We start from the raw sequence: 22793 nt of genomic DNA on the forward strand, positions 1-22793 counted from the left end.
AAGGGGAAATTATGTAGACTTGAGAATCTGTAGCGAGCAGATTGGTTATCTGCATGAAGCTCCAGGGCCACAGAAAACTACAAATATAAAATAAAAACAAAAATAGAATAATTTTTACTTTATGCTAAATAACTCATAGAGTCAAACCTCTGATATTTGTGCATATGTGTTTATCACTTCATAATAAGCTTTTTAAAAGAGCCATCAGTTTTAAAAGCGTTTTAGTTTGTGCTTGGTAGTGTTTTAAGGAAGTTCCTGAGAGTAAAGTACTTGTTATCAAGTCACAAATCATGTCTCTAACCAGCTTCCTGTGCTCCCAGCGCATAACTCCAGAAATTGTAGGATGTACTTGTTGGTCCATATGGTTGGAGTGTGTGTGCGTGTGTTCCTCAGTGCTGGGCATTCACCCTGGGGCTTCAAGCATGCTAGGCAGGCTCTACCCTCTCACCTATAGTACTGTATTTGCCAGTGACAGTTAGATGTGATACTACAATGCTTCTACACCTTGCTTTAGGATAGGGTGTGGTTTCTCTTGATTCCTTCCTTTAAGAAAGGATTTTATTGAAATTAATAAAAGTCAATTAGATTGTGTAGCAACAGCCACACTTACAAGTGACTGTTAGTTGTGACATATTTATTTGTTTGGCTTTTGATGTCCACCTTGGCAGGCTGTCAGTTGAGGGCTTGTCTGGAGACATAACCACTTAGGTAGTAAAGATAACAGCACATCAGGCTCCTAGCCTCTCACACAGTTTTTGTATAACTGATTCAGCATATTACAGGCCAAGGACTCCTTTCAGTTGACAGTCATCTCTGATGGTGCTGAAGCAAAATAGTGCAGGGTGATGTCATGGGAAGAAGGCTTTTGGAATTCTCTGTTGGATACTTGCATTGAACATCAACTTCATGTTTTCATTGGGAAACATGTGCTCTGTGGACATCTAGCGAAGCCCAGAGATACTTGGGTATCACAACTGTGGAAAGAGTCTAACTGATTGGAGCCAGAGAGATTGCTAAACAGAGTACACAGGGGAGCCCCCTCTAACAGCATTTTCCAGCCCCAAGACCATCCAGTTAGGTTTCACTTCCTGCTTCCTCTCTTTCTTCCACCTGTCTGTGGTGCTAATAGGAAATATCCTATTCCCACTAGAGAGAGACAGCCGGGGCATGGTGGCTTGTGCTTACAATCACAGCACTCTGCAGGCAAAGGGAAGCAGGATCTTCATTAAGTGAAAGCCTGCCAGGACTGTATAGTGAGCCTGTCTTTAAAAACAAATTAAAAAAAGAAAAGAAAAGAAAAAGGGTCAAAGTCTTGCAAAAAATGTCAGGCTTAAGATAGAGACCAAGGCAGCCCCTTCCTACCAGCAGGCAAAGATGAAGGGCCAGGCCTTTCCCTTGCCATTTTTGTTTAGTTTTTGTTTGTTGTTCTGTTGGTACCTTTCTTTTTTCCTTCAGCTGTATCTTGCTGTGTAGCCCAGGCTGGCCTCAAACTTACAATTCCCCTGCCTTGGTATTTTGAGTACTAGGACCACAGACATCTGCCACCTTGCTCCACTTTAGAGTTTTCTTGAACAAAAACACATCTCAAAGGAGGAAAAGCTGAGGACTTAAAGGAACAGGTCAGTCTCGAGCTGCCAGCTTAAAATACAAACAGCAAAGAAGTCACAATAAGTAGCAGATTTACTCATTGCTTAGATGTTTAGCCCAGCTGGCGGAAGAAAACAATATTCACAAACACTAGAGACTTTCCTGCTTAGACTTGTTAACAGTCACGCTCCTGCATGGCTGTTCTTTCTTCCTCTTCTCTCCATTTGATCTGAAGTGATACATAACAGGGAGAAGCCTGAAAGTCCAATGTACTGATATTTGCTTGTTTTTAATAAATATTCTCTAAAGTCAAGATTAAAACTGGTAAGCCCAGATGATTCACTTCTTGAATGAATTTTCTGAATTGACAGTTTAACGTAACAGAACTTTCGTCTGGAATCTGGTGGTGAGGAGGAGGATGAAGCTACTGATTGTGTTTTTGTTGATCACAAGGTACTGTGTGAATGCAGGCAGGTGAAACCACTGAGCTGCTGAGATTTCACCCCACTCCTCAGTTTTCCCCAAAAGACTTCAGAGCTCCAAGCTGCTTGCTCCCTCCTGCCTGATATGTAAGTACCAAATACCCATAAATCCATGCTGCCTAGAATGAAAAGCCATATATCCTGAGGATGAAGTGGAGACACATTGCCTGTGTCATGGCACTGTATTCTTTCAGGAATCTTTAATAAGAGTGTGGAGTAAAAGCATGCTTTGTCTTTTCTCAGAAAGGCGAGGAAGAAATTTAGGAAGGAAGCTTCTTGATAGTTATATATGTCAGTAACTTGGACTCTTTTTCATATGACTTAGAAGTGAGGGTTGAAGGTCAAAGGAGAAGGAAGATACGAGGTAACCACCGAAAGGAAAGATGCAGTGATGAGGAAGAACTTGGCATTGGATGCCAATTTCTAGATGCCGAGGAAGACAGGAAGCTGGCCGACTAACCTAGTGTGGTTAAATTCTACCTGGACGCCAGCTAGTTAGGCTTCTGGGCATACTCAGTCTATCAGCCACCTCATTTCTCACCCTTACAGTGCAGTTGTTACTGCACACATTTCATACTTTCCCAAGTTTGTATGTGTGTATTAAGTACCCAGCACAATGCCTGCCTCAGTTTTCTGAGCTCTCTGAAGAGCACTGCAGATACTTAACAGACTTTAAGAGTGTGACTAAGTTGAGCATGGCAGCACAGACATTTTTGCTATAACATCTTTCTATGTCTTACAAAATTTAGCATGCTAAATAATGAATTTCCTTACCGTATTTTCATATGTATATGCCATTATACTTTTTCTCTCTTCATTTCACCCCCCTGTCTCTTGCTTCCTCTCTCCCCTAAATTTTCCATGCCTCTCCGCTTACGTTACATGGCTTTCATTACCCTCTTTTTCCTCCCAAGCTGGCTAAGTCAGTTGTCAACTTGAGACACCTGGGAAGAGGGAACTTCACTTGAAGGATTGCCTTGATCAGATCGGCCTGTGGGCAAGTCTGTGGGGACATTTTTTTGATTGCTGGTTGATGTAGAAGGGCCCAGCCCACTTTGGGCAGTATCATCCCTTGACAGATGGGTCTTGGTATAAGAAAGGTCACCTGAGCCTGGGGATAAGCCAGTAAGCCGCCTTCCTCCATGGTCTCTGCTACAGTCAGTCTCAGTCTCTAGCCTTGGCTTCTCTTGATGATGGACTATGCTGTAAGCTGAAATAAATCCATCCTATCCTTCCCAGTTTGTTTCCTTTTTTTTAATTTTTATTTTACCAGATTTTTTTTTTTTTAAATCACAGCAACAGAAAGGCAACCTAGAACAGAAATTGGTACTAGAGTGAGCATTGCTGTGATGGTCCTTACCTTGTGGCCTTGGGTGGTCTTGTAGGAGAAATGGAAGACTAGCACTTTCTGCTGGAAAAGCCACTGAGAGTTCAGAGGTTAATAAACTGTGGTGAGAAATTGGAAGGTGTTGCTGAGAGCAGTGCAAACAGTGGAGGGCTGGCTTGTGGGACTCTAGACTCTCAGGTGTGATGTGGAATTTTGCATTGAGAGGCTATAGAGGCAAAATCTTTGCTGGGACAATGGATGCTGGTTAACAAGAACTGAAGAGATATCTGTGATTAATACGAAACCAGCATGACTGACTTGAAGTCTCCAGGGAGTATTTCCTCAGAGTCATCACACAATAGCTGTGGTCCGGAGGGGGCCAAGGCTACATCTCAACCTAGCAACGAAACTTCAAAAAGAAGGCATAAAACTTTCACATATAGTACTAATTTTGGTGTCATGTAAGCTGCAGGATTTTAAAGGCTGTGGAAAGAAAGTAGGGCTTGGCACCATACAGTAGGAATGAACTTCCAGCAGAGAAACCTGAAAGGCTTTAGTGGAGGCGTAGCCTAAGTTGCAGTAGAGACCCCAGCATACTTGGAATGCTGGACCATGGGATGGCCAAAAAGGACAATAGCAGGTAAGTAGTAGAACCATCCTATGCCTATTAGAAAGTCTTCGGATGGCAAAACTGAAGAAGTGGCAACATAAACCCTTTGGATCCCAGAAGATCGTGAGTGAGTTCATTTGTTAAATGGACATCTAAGCTGGTTACAGTGTTAGTTATTGGAAATACTACAATGATAAACAGACCTATGAAATACCTCTGGTATATTGATTTAGAGTCCTTTGACTATGTAACCAGGAATAGTATAGCTGGGTCACATGGTAGTTCTGTTTTTAGTTTACTGAGGAAGCTCCACACTGACTTCCATCCCTCCCAGTGTGTAAGGGTTCCTCTTTGTCCACATCAGTGCTGGAATTTATTGTCCTTTTTTTTTCTTCATGATAGCTTTTCTGACTGGGGTGAGATGGAATCTCAAAGCAGATTTATTTATTTATTTTGTGTTTCTCCACCACTCATGACTGTGTATGTGTGTGTGTGTGTGTGTGTGTGTGTGTGTCTGTGTGTCCACATGCCATGGTGCACCTGTGGAACAGAGAACATCTCACAGAAATCACTTCTTTCTTTCTAGGCTGTGGATTCTGAGAGTTGAGCTCAGAGCCTTGAGTTCATTGAGTCATGAGCCTTGACAACAAGCACCTTTGCCAACGGAACCATCTCACTGGTGCTAAAAGTAGTGTTGATTTTAATTTTCCTGATAGCTAAGGAGGTTGAATAATTTTTAAATATTGATTGACCACAAGTATTTCTTTTGAAAACTATCATTCTATTTACTAGCCCTTTTATTTATTGAGTAATTTAAGACTTGATGTTAAATTTTTGCAGTTTTTATATATTCTAAATTTTAATCTCCTGATGTACAGTCAGCAAATAATTATCCCCTTTTCTAGACAGTCTCTATACATTTGTGATTGTTTCTTTTGCTGTACAGAAACATTTTAATTTCATGAAATTCCATTTGTTAATCCTTGAGATTATTTCTTACACTATTGACGTCATTTCTAGAAATGTCTTACACTGAGGTCTTTGAACTGACTTTTGTCTAGGTTAATGGTGTGAATCCAGTTTCATTCTTCTACGTGTGGATATTCAGGCTTCCCAGCATCATTTGATAAAGTGGCTGCCGCCTTCTCAATACATGTTCTGACATTTGATAGTTAGTTGGAGTGGGTATAGAATCACTTAGAAATGACTCTTTCCTCACACTTGTGAAGAAGTTTCTAGGTTGGTTAATTGAGGTGGGATGCCTCGTCCTAGTATGTTGACTCCCAACATTAAGTTGGTTTTTGTCAGATACTGGGTCATATCAATGAGAAAAATAATTAATATGAGGACATTTGTGGGAGAAAACAAAGGAGACTGATGGGGTGGCGGGTATAAAGACATAAGTGGTCTGTAGAGGCAGAAGCAAACTTTGAGGCTCTCCATAGACATGTGACTACAAAATAGCAACATCAGCATGCTCTAAGAGGGCACTGTTGGGCTATCTGATGTCACTTCTGCAGGACCAGGTGATGGTGTGGTACTTTCAATCCATTTGAGCTGCCTCAATGTTCCTGAAAGCAGCTTAGGTAACCATTGCTATTAAGGTTTGTATCAGCGGTCATATTTTGAACACTAGATCCCCAGTATGGTGCTGTTTTGAGAGCCTGTGGAACCTTTAGGAGATGGCTCTAGCTAGATAAAGTGGCCTGCTGGTGACAGACCACTGAAGGTTATACTTGACCCCCCCCCCCTTGTTCCTGCCTTACTCTCTTGCTTCCTGGACTGTTGAGGTATGAAACGTTCTACTCTACCATGCCTTCCCATGGTGACCCTCTGAGACTGTGCGTTAAAATAAATACTTCCTCCTTTTGAGTAGTTCCATTGAGTATTTTGTGATCAGGATGCAAAGTAACTACTGTAATTAGCATTGTTTACGGGTGTTATCTGTAGCAAATCTAATGGGGGCATACTGCCTAGGACATGTTTTCCAAAGTGAAAGCAAATCCCATGGGTGGGAGAAGTGAGACAGTCTTTTTCTCAGGATCATTTTCATTCACAGAACAACTGAATGTTTGCTGGCACTTTCCATCATTCCCAGTTAACATGTGTGGGGCTTACCAGCGCCCTTGTGGCTTGACGTTATGAACATAGCTGCCATTTTGTAAGCCTTGGAGCCCATTTCAACACTGTTTGGATCTTTGTTTTCTGGGATTGCAAAATAAATGTCACTTTGTTTGATTTTGACTAGACTCATTACTTTCTTAGTTCATGTGATATACTTTTACTGCATATATCCATATGTGGCATTTTACTCCTTGTCAGTTACTTAGAATAGGAATAAGCGTCCTAGGAAGGAAAGCTAGAGCAGAAAACCAAGGTTTTTAGGTCTCATTTTGCTTTGGGTTAGATCATGGTTCTTTTCTCTTTCTCTTTCTCTTTGTTTCTTTCTTTGTTTCTTTTCTTTCTTCCTTTCTTCCTTTCTTCCTTTATTTTTTCTTTTTTAACATGAACATTTTGACAGAAGACTTACAGTGAGCCAGCTTCTTCCAGTTCAGGTCTCCCAGCTATGACACCAGTGTCCCAGACTTTGCCTCCCTGACCACTAGCTATTTTTAGTTTAGTTCATTTTTTAAAAACCTTTCTCTTTTCACCTGTTTTGGGCTTCCAATGAAGTTAAGAGGCCAGGATGAAAGACTCCTCTGTATTCCTCACCCAGCTCCCCCACATGCTATCGTCTTACATAACCATTGTACACTAGCCAAGCCTGGGAAATGAGCATCAGTCTAATATCATTAGCTAAACTGTAGACTTGTTTCTCAATTTTCACCAATTTTAAATATTAAGGATGAGCCAGGTGGTAGTGGTGGCGGCACACGCCTTTAATCTCAGTAACTCAGGGCGGCAGAGACAGGCAGATCTTGGTGAGTTCATTTTTAGCTTACAGGCTTCCATCATCAAGGGAGGCCAGGGAAAGAGATGAAGGAGGATGGTACAGCCCACAGTGGGCTGGGCTCCTCTACATTAACCCCTGCTTCCCAATGTGAGCAGCTGCCTCATGCTCCAGCTGCCATGCCTTCCCTGCCACAGTGGAACGTATCCCTCGGGACTGTGAGCCAACCTAACCCTTCCTTCATTAACCTGATTTTTCACGTATCTTAGCACAGCAGTGAGGAAACTAATACAGATGGAAATTTATTTTATTCTATGGCCAATGCTATCTCTTCTTATTTTGTGACATGGTTTACTCTGAATTTGACCCTTCAGGTAAGGTAGAAAGAGAGGGGATGGGGGGAGAGACAGAGAGAGAGAGAGAGAGAGAGAGAGAGAGAGAGAGAGAGAGAGAGAGAGAGAGAGAGAGAGTCCTTTTCACTTTTCAGCTATGATAAGATTTTATATCTTTATGACCTCAATCATTTTTATAATGTAATAAAACTGATCCTGTGTGGTATAGTATGACCTTTTAGTGGAAATTCTGATGATTAATTAAGGCAGCTGGTAGTGTTCTGCTCACATCTTTGTCATATACTGTACAATTGCAAAATAAGGAGCACTCAGAGCTCAGTGGTTTATTTTTCATATAATACTGCCAGGTGATAGAATATTTACTACTAAGCCACCTATAAATGGACAATAACAAACTGAATCCATACCTTGGCTTATAGAATTAGTGTACATTCTGTGTATCTCCTTGCAAACTTTGAACAACTTTAGGTCACTCTATAGGGGTTGAGAGAGATGGAGGATAAAAAAAAAAAACCTATGTGAGCACAAGTACCAACAGTATGCACACTCCCAACACCCAGAGAATGAGTCCTTCTGTAGTCTAAGGAACAAGATCCACCCTCTCAGGAAGGAGGTATCAAAGAGACTCCCAGGGGACAGGCAGCTGGAAAAGGGCTCTTACCCACTGCAGCATAGCTGGAGTATATGGGCTCAGTATAGGAGTCAGGGGGCAGCCCCATAGAGCAGCAGCTGTCTGGAGTCTTTCTGGCCTGTAGCTTAGCTTATCTCTTGCTAGTGGGGCTGGGTGCATTTCACAGGGTATACACACAGATAAGCTCCAAAGTGGCTGGAAATGCAATTATACGGGCTTTAGATGTACTCAAGAGTATTTAGATGGATTGGATTATTAAAGATGGCAGGCTTTTGAGCTAGTAAGTATATGGCTATAGAGACAAGGAGCCTGCTGGCTGTAATTCCAGTACTCTAGAGGCTGAGGCAGAAGGATATTAAATTTATGTCCAGCTTGTATTTCACAGTGTAGCCTGCAAGACCAATATCTAACCTTCTGGGAAAATGTGCCCACTGGTGTAACAGTGGTTTCCAGATCAGATTTGATGGTCACTCCATGGGAGGGAATACATGCCTGGTACTGGAGAAATGGTCAAAAGTCTTGGACTGGGGAAAGTCATAGGCCCAATGGGGGAAGCTACTAGTGATGTTTTGCCAGATGGACATGTAGTTAAACTTCCTTCTAAATATGTTTATACCTATAGAGTATTACGGTTCTTGGCCTTGGTCAGAGAAGACTTTTGGCCTTGGGTGATGGCCAAATTCGGGACACATCCTGATAAAATACTAAGAATAAGTAATTTCTGGGCACTTGATCCCAAATGAGACATCCATGCCACGCCCCCGGAAGGCCAGGGAACATAATAGAAGAGGAGGCAGAAGGGCTGGGGGGCATGAAGGATGGGGAAGAGTGTGGTGAGGTGCCATCTTCTAGTATGACACGTCACTTGCAATCATGAACACTCAGCAGCTGCTTGTGTTGTATCTAAAAACAATAAGTAGATAGGAAAGGAGGGGCATGAGTCTAGGAGGGGGACTAGTTAGGAGAAAGAGGGGACTTGCATAGGAAGAGAGGATGAGAGAATGTAGTGGGGTTGTGAGGGTGACCACACTGCACTTCATGCAAATGCAATCTTAATATTGACAATAACTAAAGAACCCAAGGGCCAATGCAGAGAGGCCAGTGTAGCCTCATTTATAGTAACCCCATATAATGCTTTTGCACTCCATCAACTCTCAGTTTCCTGAAGGTAAGGAATGATTGTCCAAGAAGGCAAGGTGGAGGGCTGAGGGTCTTGTCAACAAGCTGACATCAGAGGAAAGGAAGCGATGAATGACACTGTGCCTTGAGATAAGGTGCCAGACAGGAAAAGATGGAGGAGAGGCAAACTCCAGCGCTATGCTGGCATTTGTGGGAGGGCTTATGGGACCTTCAAGAACTGAGGAGGTAAAGGGCATGTAGGAGGACAGCTGAATGATTCTAGCCAGCGTGTTTTATGCAGTAAAAATGGTGAGGTCTTAGCGTAAGCCTATTGCAACTATGATATCTGGAAACTTACGCTCTGGCTCTATTCTTAACATGGATGCATCCTCTAAGACACTGAAGACAAGTGCAAGCCCTGATAGTCTATTTGTGGCCTATCTAAGGGGGCTTGTTGAGATACTGAGATGGCACCAATGGTAGAGTTGGTGAACAATGCTACAGTTGGTGTCCAAATTTACATCCAGGTTAAACACTGCTACTTGTCTGTTCTGTGGCCATGAGGACAAGACTGATCCTTATAAAGCTAATTTTATTTATTTTTATTTTTATTTTTTACTAAATGGCAACAGAATGCACATGCTTATTGTTTGTTCAGGTATAAGCCTCAGACAAGAATTCTTTATTACAAATATTGTTTATAGCTCCTCAGATGACAGATGTAGCCCTCTTCTGTGTGAAGTAATAGAATGGGCTGAGAAACAGCCAATCTAGTGTGCTGATTGACAGCTTGCATTATGATGCTCAAGAGACAAGTACCCCATGTGCTCGGGTCTCTCCCAGCACTTGCAAGGCAGAGGCAGGGGAATTGCCATGATCTTGAGGCCAACCTGACTAGAGTGAGGCTACAGTATGAGACTCATCTCAAACAAAACAAAGCAGAATGAAACAACTTTCCCTATGAAAACCCCCAGCATAGATGAGACAGTATACTGTCTACCTCTAGATGTGCAAGACCTCACTCAATGCCTACTTAAGAGGTACTGTATGAGGACATTATTTGAACCATCTTTTGAGTCTCTACTTAAGGTACTCACTCCCACAACATGTATAGTTCTGGAAATCTGTTCTACAACACAGTCCCTACATAGCACTGTGCACCTAAAATTTACTAAGGGGAAAGGGATTAAGTATTTGTCATAGTTAAAATCTTATTACAATAGCAAAATACCTGGGGTAACTAAATTACTAAAAGAAAAGGTTATTTTTGTTCACAGTTTGATGGTTGTTTTGGGGTTTTGCTGGCTTATCATGGTGGAGGTGTTTGGTGAAACAAAACCATAGACTTATGGTCAGGAATAAAACCAGAGGAGGATAAAGGGGGAGGATTTGGGGTAAATGTCATCAAAATACATTGTATGAAAATCAAAGAATTAGTACATTTATAAATACATATTTAAAAAATATCAAGAGATAAAGGTCCTCTAGTCTACAACTTGGGTCAAGGCTGTATCCCCAGTAATCCGAGGGATTCCCTGAAGGCCCCATCTCCTAAAAGTCCTACTCCCAACAGTGCCACTTGATATCAGTCTTTTAACACTTGGGCCTTGGGGGAAGGATGCTCAGCACTCAACACAGAGCAGTGGCTATAGCACAGCAAAAGCGAGTGCTTACAAAGCCCTGATAAATGTAAAGAATATCTGTCCAGCAATCAATATCTTGGCTTATACTAAGCAACCACATTAGCTACGCAGTGGTTTCCTAGGGTTGTTGGACACAACTGGATGACAGAAGGTTGAGGTTATGAGGTTTTGTTAAGAGCAAGAAGTACGGTGTTGGGGCAGATGATGGCTGGTCAATGGAAGTTTGTCATAGGAAGAGCACCTCAATGCAGGTGAAGGCTCACTAGAAGCATCACTTAATGCAGATATGGATGATTTCTCACTCAATGTGAACATTCTCTGTCTCACGTGGGATTAACTGCATCTTGGATACGTATTAGCAATAGGGACCCATATTTTGCAGTGGTCTACAACCCGCTGGTTAGATTTCAGAAAGTGGGCATGCACACAGAAAACAGAAAAGGGGGAATGGGGGGGGGGAACTAGAGGGAAAGAGCTAAGAGAAACATGAACCATTTTGAAGAAGTGTGGTCTTCCCTGTTCACCACTGGTTCCCGACCTGAGGACAAACGGTACAGAGGTGTGTGTGTGTGTGTGTGTACAGGGGTGGGAGGCGTGGCGTTTCACACAGCTGTGAGTATGAGGGAGTGACCTCCAGGACCAGCTTCATTGAGACTGTTCGACTTTACTTGGGACGAACAAAGGCTACATAGTTCTTAGGGAGTGGGTAGAGGGTGGGTGTACACTACTGGCTGGGGCTTGAAGCTCCAGGAATGCTTTATTTTCATTTGGCAGCAGAGTTCTATCATATGAAGGGGAACACAATACCTAATTCCCCTATGGGCAGCAGGGGGAGTGTGTTATTTTTACAGGGAACTGTGTCAAAGGTCATGTATCAGATGTGATTAGAGGCATCTGTGCCTAGGGACACCTAGGGACACTCTCCAGATGAGGTCAGACAGAGAAGAGGTAGCCCTGCTGACAAAAGGAGTCCCCTAGAGTCACCACAGAGCTCAAGGCTTCCTGGTCATGGCGGACCCGAACCATAGCAGCAGGGTTTCCCAGCAGAGAAGGGATGCAGAGAAAGAAGGCTGGAGTGGAGGACAGTGGGCAGCTCCCTGTACAGAGGCCTTTGCTATTCATCCAGTCTGTTCTACTCACAGCCTGGTGCTTCCTTAGAATAGGCCCAAGTCCTCAGATAACACCCCCAGAAAACCCCTGGCTTTCTTCTACTCTCACAAATCTTAAGTACCATCACTTTCGAAAGCTATTCATCTGCTTCTCAAATGTTGTTCCCACAGTCTTTAGAATCCGAATAGTATTGTATATTTCAGCCACCAAAGAGAACATTTATGGAGAGTAATTGGGCAAATTGAGGGTCTGCACCCCAGAAGAGACAATGTGTTTTGACAAGAAAAAAGTGGTTGGCAAATGTTAAGGAATTTTTTTTTATGAGTAATCACGATGATTCTTTGAATAATTATAATCTGTTCCATACCCTGTCACCGTCGCTTGGATGTGTGGCTTTTTGTCAGTGAATAAAGTTATTTTGTTGTCCTTATTTTTAGGAAGAGATTCACAGCATTGAGATATTTCTAATGTCGATGGTGTTGCATTTCTTGAATATTTTTCTTTCTAGTGGCTGATGAGTCACCAGGCTGTCACTCTGTCCCTAGAACACCGTGGTGCCACCAGTCTTAGTCAGAAAATCATTCCTGTAGTTAATGGTGGAAGTGGGGGTGGGTGGGATGGGGGGGGACAGGATATGGGGTAAAAGCCCCACACTGGGAAAGCACTGCTGAATTGTAATGTTGGAAATGTTGTTCCATCTTTAAACCCTGATTTATCTATTTACTCTCAGGTTTTCTAATAGTCAGCTGCTCTATTATCAGGCCAATTTCAGGCGAGTAGAGCTGCTTGGCTGCAGGGATGTACAATTTGGACACCATAATTTCATAGTTCAGTTTTCTTCCCATGCTGATTAGAACGAGGGCTATCGTTCTACAGGAAGACTAAGCCCCGGTGTCCTGTCGCATACAGCAGGAGCCTAAAGCTAAAGCAGTCTAAAGCCTGTCAGGGTTTGGTCTCTGGTTAGAAGAGGAAGCTAATGGATTTTTACACAGAGAAGAGATACACTGAAAATACACTGACTCACAAAAGGACTGTCAATCACTGATTAAAAAAAATATAAACAAAGGAATCGTTTGCAAACATGGTAGATCTCACTTATTTTCCACATTATTTTAAAATCAATGTTCATAGTATTTGCATTATAACTCTTTCCATCCTGATACTTTTGGGCCTACTCCTGTCTTTTAATGCTGTTATGAATATTTGGTAGCAATGCTGTGTTGGGGCTCTGAACCTAGGACCTTGTGACCACTACGCAAGCATGCTACCACTGAGACACATCCCCATCCTTTGCTTAAAAAAGTATTAATGTTAGACAAGAGTTGTTTTCAGTAGTTACAATGGCAAAGGTGTTGCCAAGTGTGTAAAAATCCATAAGGTTACTGGAACCAACATTGTTATTGTGTAGAATTACATAGACAGGTGACAATGAAAACTCAACCTCTGGCTTTCACTGCACAGAAAAGGTGGATAGCTTATGTTCTCAAGCTCTGGGCTCTCTTCGATCTCAGGAAGTGTCCTAGGTTCATTTCTGTTGCTATGATTTTTACCAACCAGTGGCTTTTTTCTAACCACTGTCCTTCTCTAGAATAAACAAATGTGATATTCGTATAATAGAATGTCACACAGTGAGAAAAAGAAATGAGCTATTGTGATAGCTCATTGTGATAGCCAATAAGTTTTAAATGTCTCTTTGCCACAATATAGAGTCCCTGAGTAGAGAGCATCAATTGAGGAACTGCCTACATAGGGTTGGCCTACAGGAGCGTCTTGGGAGACACTCTGGGTATCTTGGTTGGGACTGACATGTAGGTGAACCTTCTAGCAGCCACCCTGATAATAAAAGAACATGGAGGAAGGAAGCTATTTGGTTTCTTCTCACTATACTGTCCCAGTTGCAGCTACTGATCCCTTTGCTGATATTGGAATCAGATTTTCCAGACTTCCAATGTGGCCAAAGGACTAGTGGTTCTCCAGGACTTATTTCAGGTTGTGATAGTTGAGGTACCCAGCCTTGTGGACTAAGCAATTGTTAGACTCCCAGTTTCCTGGTTGTTGGGGTTGTAGGTGTGTGTTGCTGACACACTTGGCCTGATGTGGTTCTTTATATTGTGTTAGAGTAAGAATGGAATTCTCTCCCCTGAGTATCTGGCTTACTGGGGAAACTGAGGATCCTGGTTTGTAAATATCCCAACTGGTTTTAATTTTCATTTTAGAATACAGGCATCTTTTATCCCATAGCAGAGAATAAGTGTGCCAATGCACCTAATTTCTGGCTTTAAGGACAGAGAAAGGCTGGCATAGCAGAAACAAAACCAAACATCAGATTGATAACTTCAAAGATACTTTTTTCTTATAATGGGGTCAGGGAGAGGAGGTAGTTGATCAGGTCACTATAGTTAGAGAACAGTGAGGGTTGGGGTTACCAATAAGTAATTACGTGAATAATCCATTGTCATTTTTCCTCTGTACTTCCAGATTTTAAAATTAACAATATAAAGGCTATTTTCCCCTGGTTTCAGGAGTTTATGTATGATTTCTGCTATGGGCCTGCTTTGCCATTTAAGGCGTCAGCCTGCCTCCATGACTTTTACCCTTGAACCTGAGGACATCTCACTTCTGGTTGGCATCCCCCAAACAGTTGTCAGTGTCTGTGCAGGGTGGAGTCATGACTGCCTTCTCCTGTGGCCATGGTCTGCTTGAAAGTTTCCCCCTGAGTTCCTAGATTTGAAAACATCTGGGATGCCTTGGAATCTTTGTTTTTATTTTATTTTTTAAACAATATTTTATTAATTCTTTCAGAATTTCATGTAATGTATTTTGGTCATATACCCTGAAAACCCTTTGAGATCCATCTGTACCTCTCTACTTATGTAATTGTGTTTCTTCTTCTTCTTCTTCTTCTTCTTCTTCTTCTTCTTCTTCTTCTTCTTCTTCTTCTTCTTCTTCTTCTTCTTCTTCTTCTTCTTCTCCTTCTCCTTCTCCTTCTTCCTTTTTCTTCTTCCTTCTTCCTCCTCCTCCTCCTTCTTCTTCTTCTTTCTTCTCCTTCTCCTTTTTCTTCTCCTTCTTCTTCTTGTCCATGGAATTCAATTTGTGTTGCCCAAATATTACTGGGTCTAGGGCTAACCCCTGGAGCAGGGGTTGTTGATGCACCAGTGGTTAACTTTTAAAGAAAATGACTCTCTTTTCATATCTATCACATGCTAATAGTTCCTCAGCTGACAGTGGGGATTCATGCCTTGTTCACGATGGGACTTTGTCTCATTTGAGATTTTGCACATCTTGTGTATGCTGTCATAATCTCTGTGGGTTCCGATGTGCAACTATCATCTTGTGTCTGGAAAAGAAGCCACTGCTTCTGGCTCTTAACCTCTTCTCCTCCAGTGATCCTTGGGGATACAGTCTGACGTAGATGTTCTATTTGGGGCTGAGCACTTTGCAGTTTCTTATTTTCTTCATGCTTCAATGGTGGGTCTCAGGGTTAATTACTGCCTGTTGTAAGAAGCAGCTTTTCTGATGAGGGTTGAGGGCCTATGACATAGCAGTAAGTCATTAGGGACTGGTCTAATACCATACCACTCTGAATCTTGTCTACTGTTGCTGTTGTTTAATCCTCTAAATAGTATTTTTGTTTTCCTAAAACCAAATGCAACATGCAGTCACCGACATTTTATGGCTGGTGGCCTCTCTTCTTTTCCTTAGTTGCATATAAAACATAAGATGTTGTGGAACATGATGTAATGTGACACCTTCTTTATAATGCCCTGGAAGAAGAGATTCTCTCCCAAACTAAAGAGTACAATTCAAAGATCTTGGAGACCAAAGTTCTAGTCTTGGCTCTGTTTATTAAGTAGGTGTTGACCTTAGTCATGCCCATTACCTTCTCTGACTTCCAGTTTTTTCACCCATAAAATGGTAGAAGTTAAAAGACCCTTCAGGTTCACACTAACTTGACACTTGAATCTAGGCCACCTCCTTAGAATAGGGCAAAGGAAGTGCCAGGGTAATAGAAATGAAATTGCTCTTTTCTCCCTGTGAAGCACCTGGGCTCTTTCCAAATGGAAATTTCAGCATTAGTAACTGTGAGCAAGAGATGTCCCAGCCAAGCTTAGTGAGACAACAGCAGCTCACGCATAGGACTCAGGGCATGCAGTCCCACGTTGTGTATATCTGGCACCACCTCGGACTTCCATATGAATAGAAGCGAAAGTCTTCTTAGTTTTCAAAAATAAAATGCTTCAGATTTAAATTGGATTTGCTTTTGAATTATTCTTAGGAACAAGGAAAATTAGCTAAGCCTCCAAGTCATTCTCCAACCCTCCATCTGCCAGTTCACCCCCACGCCTCCCCAATAACGTCTGTACTCCTATCTCGCCCCTGGTGCCCACTGTTTGCTGATTCTCTGGGCCCTCTTCTCCCTGTGCTTGTGTCTGCACACAGGGTTATAGGCTATGACTACTGTTGCCATCCAGAGTCCTTTTGAATGTTGGACTGTACCTTTCCAAGTACTCCCCCTCCCCCCAACCCCACCATACACACACTTGCCTGGTTGACACTGCTAGCACAGCATCATAGCTACTGCTACGAACCAGTGATTCTCTCTGAGATGCAATTTCTCTGGGTTTTATGTTTCCCCTAGTTACCATCTGTGGGCACATTAGCAAACTCAGAGAGGCTGCGAAGCTCTGCTGCTTGCCTGCATGGATGTGTTGTCAATGATGTAGTTATATAACTTATTACTGATAAGTTTGCATCCTATCGTTGTGAGAATCAGATGTTTGTTCAGGTTAACTTCAGAAGGGCCTGAGTCTAGCTTTGAATATTGCCCAAATCTCTGAATGACATGGCCAGAGATAGCTATGCAATTTAGCCACCTCATCCTCCACTGACACCTCACAGCTGTCCAAATGACACCCACTGTTGTTTACTTTGCTGAGAACTGTCTCCCCACAACTCTGGCAAAAAGATGAAGATGAGTAACATAATGAATAGGCAATAGAAGGGGAAATTTAGGGCAATTTAAATGCATCTACTTCTGCCTTGATGAACCGTTGTGTACTGCATGAGACAGAAACTGGTGCATGATTTTAAGTGCTGGAGACATAATGGCCAATCATTGCATTAGGGTCAGAATTTGAGGCATCCTTGCTCCTCAGAACTATGTCTGTCTGTCTGTCTGTCTGTCTGTCTGTCTGTCTGTCTGTGTCTCTCTGTCTGTCCATCTATCTATCTATCTATCTATCTATCTATCTATCTATCTATCATCTATATGAGTGCAGATACCTAAGGAGTCCAGAAGACAGCATATGATGTCTGACATGCGAGAGCTGGCTTTACAGCTATTTGTGAGTTCTCTGATAGTGTTAGAAATGGAACTCAGAGCTGGGCAGTGTGGTGGCAGCCTGCCTGTAATCCCAGCACTTGGGATGCAGGGGCAGGCCGATCTCTCTAAGTTCAAGGCCAGCCTGGTCTACAGAATGAATTCCAGAACAGCCAAGGCTACACGGAGAAGCCCTGTCTCAAAAAAGAAGAAAGGAAAAAAAAAAAAAAAAAAAGAAATGGAACTCAGGTTCTCTGTAGAAGCAGAATGTGCCCTACCACTGAGCCACGTCTCCAGGCCCTACAGCTTATTCTATTGATGACTCTTCAATAAATCTCACATCTGTCTGAATCTTGCTTTTCAGGAGACAGTGAAGACTAAGAAAAGCCATTAACTCTACACTCAGCTCTTTTGCATCTTGGTAGTTTAAATTCATCATAAGAGTCATCACTTCTCTTAATTCTTTTCTGTTTCTCTTATTCCTCTTTTTAAAAAGATGAATGTGTGTATGCATGTGTGTGTGTGTGCTTAAGTGCCTGAAGAAGCCAGAAGAGGGTGTGTGTGTGTGTGTGTGTGTGTGTGTGTGTGTGTGTGTGTGTGTATGTGTGTGTGTGTGTATGTGTGTGTGTGTGTATGTGTGTGTGTGTATGTGTGTGTGTGTATGTGTGTGTGTGTGTGTGTGTGTGTATGTGTGTGTGTGTGTGTGTGTGTGTGTGTGTGTGTGTGCTTAAGTGCCTGAAGAAGGCAGAAGAGGGCCTGGTGCTAGAGTTACAGGTACTTGTGAGTGGCCTGATACGGATTCTAGGAACACAGCTAGAGTTCCTAGAGCAGCCAGGCTCTTAACCCCCGAGCCATCTCTCCAAACCCTCTCTTCTCTTACTGTTTTGTTTGTTTATTTATTTATTTATTTATTTATTTATTTATGCATACAGCGTTGTCTACATGTAGCACCTGCAGGCCAGAAGAGGGCACCAGATCACATTACAGATGGTTGTGAGCCACCATGTGGTTGCTGGGAATTGAACTCATGACCTCCAGAAGAGCAGACAGTGCTCTTAACCTCTGAGCCATCTCTCCAGCCCTTCTCTTACTGTTTTGTTGTTGTTCTTTTGCTTTTTGAGATAATCCTTCTATGAAACACAGGTTGACCTTGAGCTCTAGATCCTCCCGTGTCAGTCTTCCAAGTGCCGGCATCGTAGGCACAGACACAACATCTGGGTCAATTCTTCTTCTTTCTTCTCCATCACCTACCTGGTCCACGTACATGCCTACCCACTTAGATGTGCAGAATTAGAAACTGAGGCGCATGCCTGGATATTGTGTATCCTGAGCCACTCTAACAGGTTTAATAAGGGCATTCAATACGTATGTTGAACATGAATGAACGAGTTGGACACCAGAATTGTTTCTCTGATTATTTTATTCTTGCATGCCCAGTCCTGAGCAAAATATAAGAAAATTATATGAGGGAAAGGCATTGGTGATCTTCCTTTTAATTCCTAGTTACATGAGTAGTGAAATACACAAATATATTTCCTAGGCATTTGAAAGCCACAGATAAACATCATGTCTACACTGTGCGTTCGAGGCTGCAGGGGTTCTCGCATTTATTTTTTGAGAGGTTCAGAGTATTGTGGAAGTCCATGAGAAAAATGCCTTGCTGAGCTCCTCTGTCAAGTTATGAACTTCAAGAACTGCCAGCAAGAAGGGGCTTCAAAGCCCTCTTTCTCTGTCCTCAGCAGCAGGATTTGGACTTTACCAGTAAACAAGGCCTTCTCAGCTTCATCATGTTTCATGGGGCCTAGAAAATAGAGTACAGACACAAATAGTGGGATCATTCAGAAATAATCAAACCCAATGCCTGTCTCTGAAATGGACTTTATGCTTGAATGGGAAAGGGAATTTAATCCTGAACAATATGCTGCCCCCCTGCTTGTATGACATTATAGTAAATACTGTGCCGTGGAGACAGTTTTAAGGGTGCGGTGGATTATGGGGATGAAACACATAAATGCTGGTCATGAGAAAGGGGCATAGGTAGGTGAGGGCACAAAGCAGAAGTTACTGATTTCTTAGTTGTAAATAATGAGGAAAATTAAAGTTAATATTTGATCCCTGATGGAATTCAAGAAAATGACATAATATCTGAAAGAATTCAGTTACAAAGATCAGTCCATGAAGTACTAAAAAAGAAAATAATATATACTTATATATATTATATGTACACATTATATAATTATATAGTATTATATATAATTCTATGTTTTATTATATATTATATATAAAAGTATATATTATATTATATATAATATATTGCATATGATAATATAATATTATACAAATATAAATACAAATACATATAATGAGAAGGGCAATAGTTATGTCCTGGCTTTATTTCTGTGCTGTGATTAAAATACTCCATATTTTAAAAGTTACAAAGGTAACTTTAAAGGAGAAAAGGTTTATCCAATTTTCAATACCAGGTTACAGCTCATCATTACAGGAAGGTTGAGGCAGGAACTTGAAGCATCTAGTCACATTTGCTGTTGGGGACAGAAGGAGAATAAATACATGCTTGTTTGTGCTCAGAACCTTCTCTACATGTAAACAGTCTGAGACCACCTGTCTAGGGAATGGTGTTGCCTACAGTGGGTGGGTCATTGTTCCTCAGTAAATGCAATCAAATAATTCTCCAAGTACAAGCCCACAGGCCACCTGATCTGTAAAACCCCTCTTTGTTATGCTCTTCCTAGGCTGTATCCCTTCCAGGTTGTATCAAGTTGACAATTAAAACAAGCAATCACAATTGGCATGAAACAAATATTTCATGTTGACATATCATAGACTTCATTTTTAAGAAAATTAAACTTTTATGCTGATTATAAATAAAAAATGCTAATCCTACACTACAGTAGGATGTAATTATAATAAGGAAAATACCATGTTAAAATGAAGGGCAAAGATTTATTAGATAAATGTATTTAAAAATAAGTTTTGGAAAAATTAAAATCAAGTAGATAAAGGTATATTGAGATGCCCCAAAAACACCAGAACAAAGGAACAAGACAGACAAGTTTCAGTCATATCTATTTTCAGATAAATATGGCCTATGCCTGTAACCCCAACACTTAGGAGATTGAGATAGGAGGATAAAAATTTCAAAGTCAGCTTGAGCTACATAGTGAGACCCTGTCACAAGGAAATGCTTTTCTGAGTAACTGGGGCTGGGGGGATGACTCAGAGGTTAAGAGTACATACTTGTCAAACTCAGAAGACTTGAATGTGAGTCCCAGCAACTGTGTTGGGTGCCTCACAACCACCTGTAAGTCCAGGGAATTGGATTCCTTCCTCCTTGTTGTATTCCAACCACATGGTTGTCATGGCTAGTTCTGGAATACCCTAAGTAACAGAACCTCATGGTCTTCAGACTTACAATTTGCTTTGTTTTCTATGAAGTCCTTCATATCCTTTGATACTTGTTTCTTTTCTGTATCTCATCTCATCTTCTGCAGTGTAGAGACTTCATTATTTTTATCTCTAGCACCAAGTCTGAACTTGGTATGCATCTTAATTCATATGTATTTCTTCAATAGATAAGTTCAAGGGTTAAAAAACACATGCACTTGAAAGATCAGGGGCAGAGTAAAAAGTACAATTTCCCTGTGCAACTGAAAAAAAGTAAATTTGGGCTTAGATGGAGATAAACTCAATTCACAAAGATCACTGCAAAAGGAAAAAGGCACTGCAGCTTCCAGGAGCTGCGCTGTCTGTAAAACCTGCAAGTGTCTGAAGGCAGAAAGCTTTCTTGACTAGGGAGAAGTGAGGACTCTTGAGAGGATGAGGTATGTACAAATGGCATAGGTGGTGTGAACAGAAAGTTTTGCATTTTGAGGTGCGCTTCATCCTAGGAGAGAACCAGAATTCTGTGGCCTGAGGAAAGGAGAGAAGTCTCAGGAGATTTCATCAAGTTGGTTTTGCAGGCAGTTGGCCCAGATCAGCCAGTGATAACGAAAGATTGATAATCTGAAGGGCTGTTTCAGCAGAACGTTGGGGACTGGGTGGCTTGTAGGCAATAGAAATTTATCACTTATAGTTTGGGGCCTAGGAATCCAAGATCAAGGCACCGGTAGCCCAGGTGCCTGGTGATGGCCTACATCCTGCCTTACAAGTAGCGCCTTCCTCCTGGAATATCACGTGGTAGAAGGTCAACCAAGCACCTTTGCTTTGGTATTATAAACATCTAGCCCCATTTATGAGAACTCTATCTTCTTGCTCTAAATCACTCCCAAAGGTCCAGCATCTTAAAACCGTCATCACCATGGACTGGAATTTCAGCATATGAATATTGGAGGACACACACATTGAGACCAGAGAGAGGGCCATGTCTGATTCTGTCATAGGTACATTGATGTTATCCAGGGCCTTATCTAAGTCATATGATGGAGGCTGGTCTGGAGACTGATGTAAGTCATATGACAGAGGCTGATCTAAGTCATACGATGGAGGTTGAGGTAAGTCATACAACAGAGGATTGTCTAAGTCATACAGTGGAGGCTGGTCTAAGTCATACAGTGGAGGCTGGTCTAAGTTATACTGTAGAGGCTGGTCTAAGTCATACAGTGGAGGCTGGTCTAAGTCATACAGTGGAGGCTGGTCTAAGTCATACTGTGGAAGCTGGTCTTGGTGATGAGAGATGATTATTGACTGCTACTGTGTTTCACTCTCTTAAGCCACGGCGTTTAGTCATACTGAGGTCGCTCATGGCAAGTAAGATGAGAGGGTTGTTACTGAGTTGTCCCCTCCAATCTCAGACTTAATGGAAAAGTTGTTCTCTAACTCCCACCTACCACCATCTGTCACCTAAGTCACAGACTCTTAAATCTTACTTTGTCATACTTTCTATGGATCATTGAATGGCAGTATTGGAGATGATTCAATGAAGGAACTCAGGCTCTGTTCCTTAGTTGACTCAGGGTTCTGCCAACCAGTTTGATATGATACTACTAAAGTTTAAAAATGATGATCTTGGCGGTAAATAATTTATAGACCCAGAGAAAGTTGGATTAAGTTGTTTATACTTTCTTCCCTCTGAATAGTTTGCTGTGGGAGGCAGCCCTGGTTCCTAAACCTCGTTTGGCACCAAATCACACTCTTCTGTGGCTCTTATTAAATGCATAAATCTTGTGTTTTTCGAAGTGCGGGCTACGCATGAACAAACAACCTCAAGCATTTAGTCTAGTTCTAAAGGATAAGACGCTTGGAGAGGGCTATGGATAGGCTGGTCTTAGTCTGAAAACGCTAACATTCGAAGCATATTAGCACCATGCTTCAGAGAGCTCACAGCAACCGCTCAGGCATCATCCAGTTTCTCTGCCTATAGAGAAAGATGGCAGGATGCTTTTGGACCATCCTTTTCCAGCCCCCTGCTCCCCAGGCTGACTTTACTCTGTAAAAGAAGGGAGCAGGGTTCTATAAGGGAAGAGGTAGACTGAAAGATTCTATCATTTGGCTCATGAGGTGGGGGGGATGACATTTTTCAACAAGCAGGAAGTTTGGCAAGAAAAGCTAATCTCCATTATCCTGATGAGTAATACAAGCCGTTATCTATGCCACACACGTGCCTTGCCAGGTGCCGCGCTAAGCAGTCTCTTGATCTGTGCAAGTCTTATAACTAGTATTATCCTTAGAACCCACACAGTGAATGGGAGGCACCTTCCTGGG

The sequence above is a fragment of the Acomys minous genome (genome assembly GCF_964271855.1).
Source record: "Acomys minous genome assembly, chromosome: 1".
NCBI lineage: Eukaryota > Metazoa > Chordata > Mammalia > Rodentia > Muridae > Acomys > Acomys minous.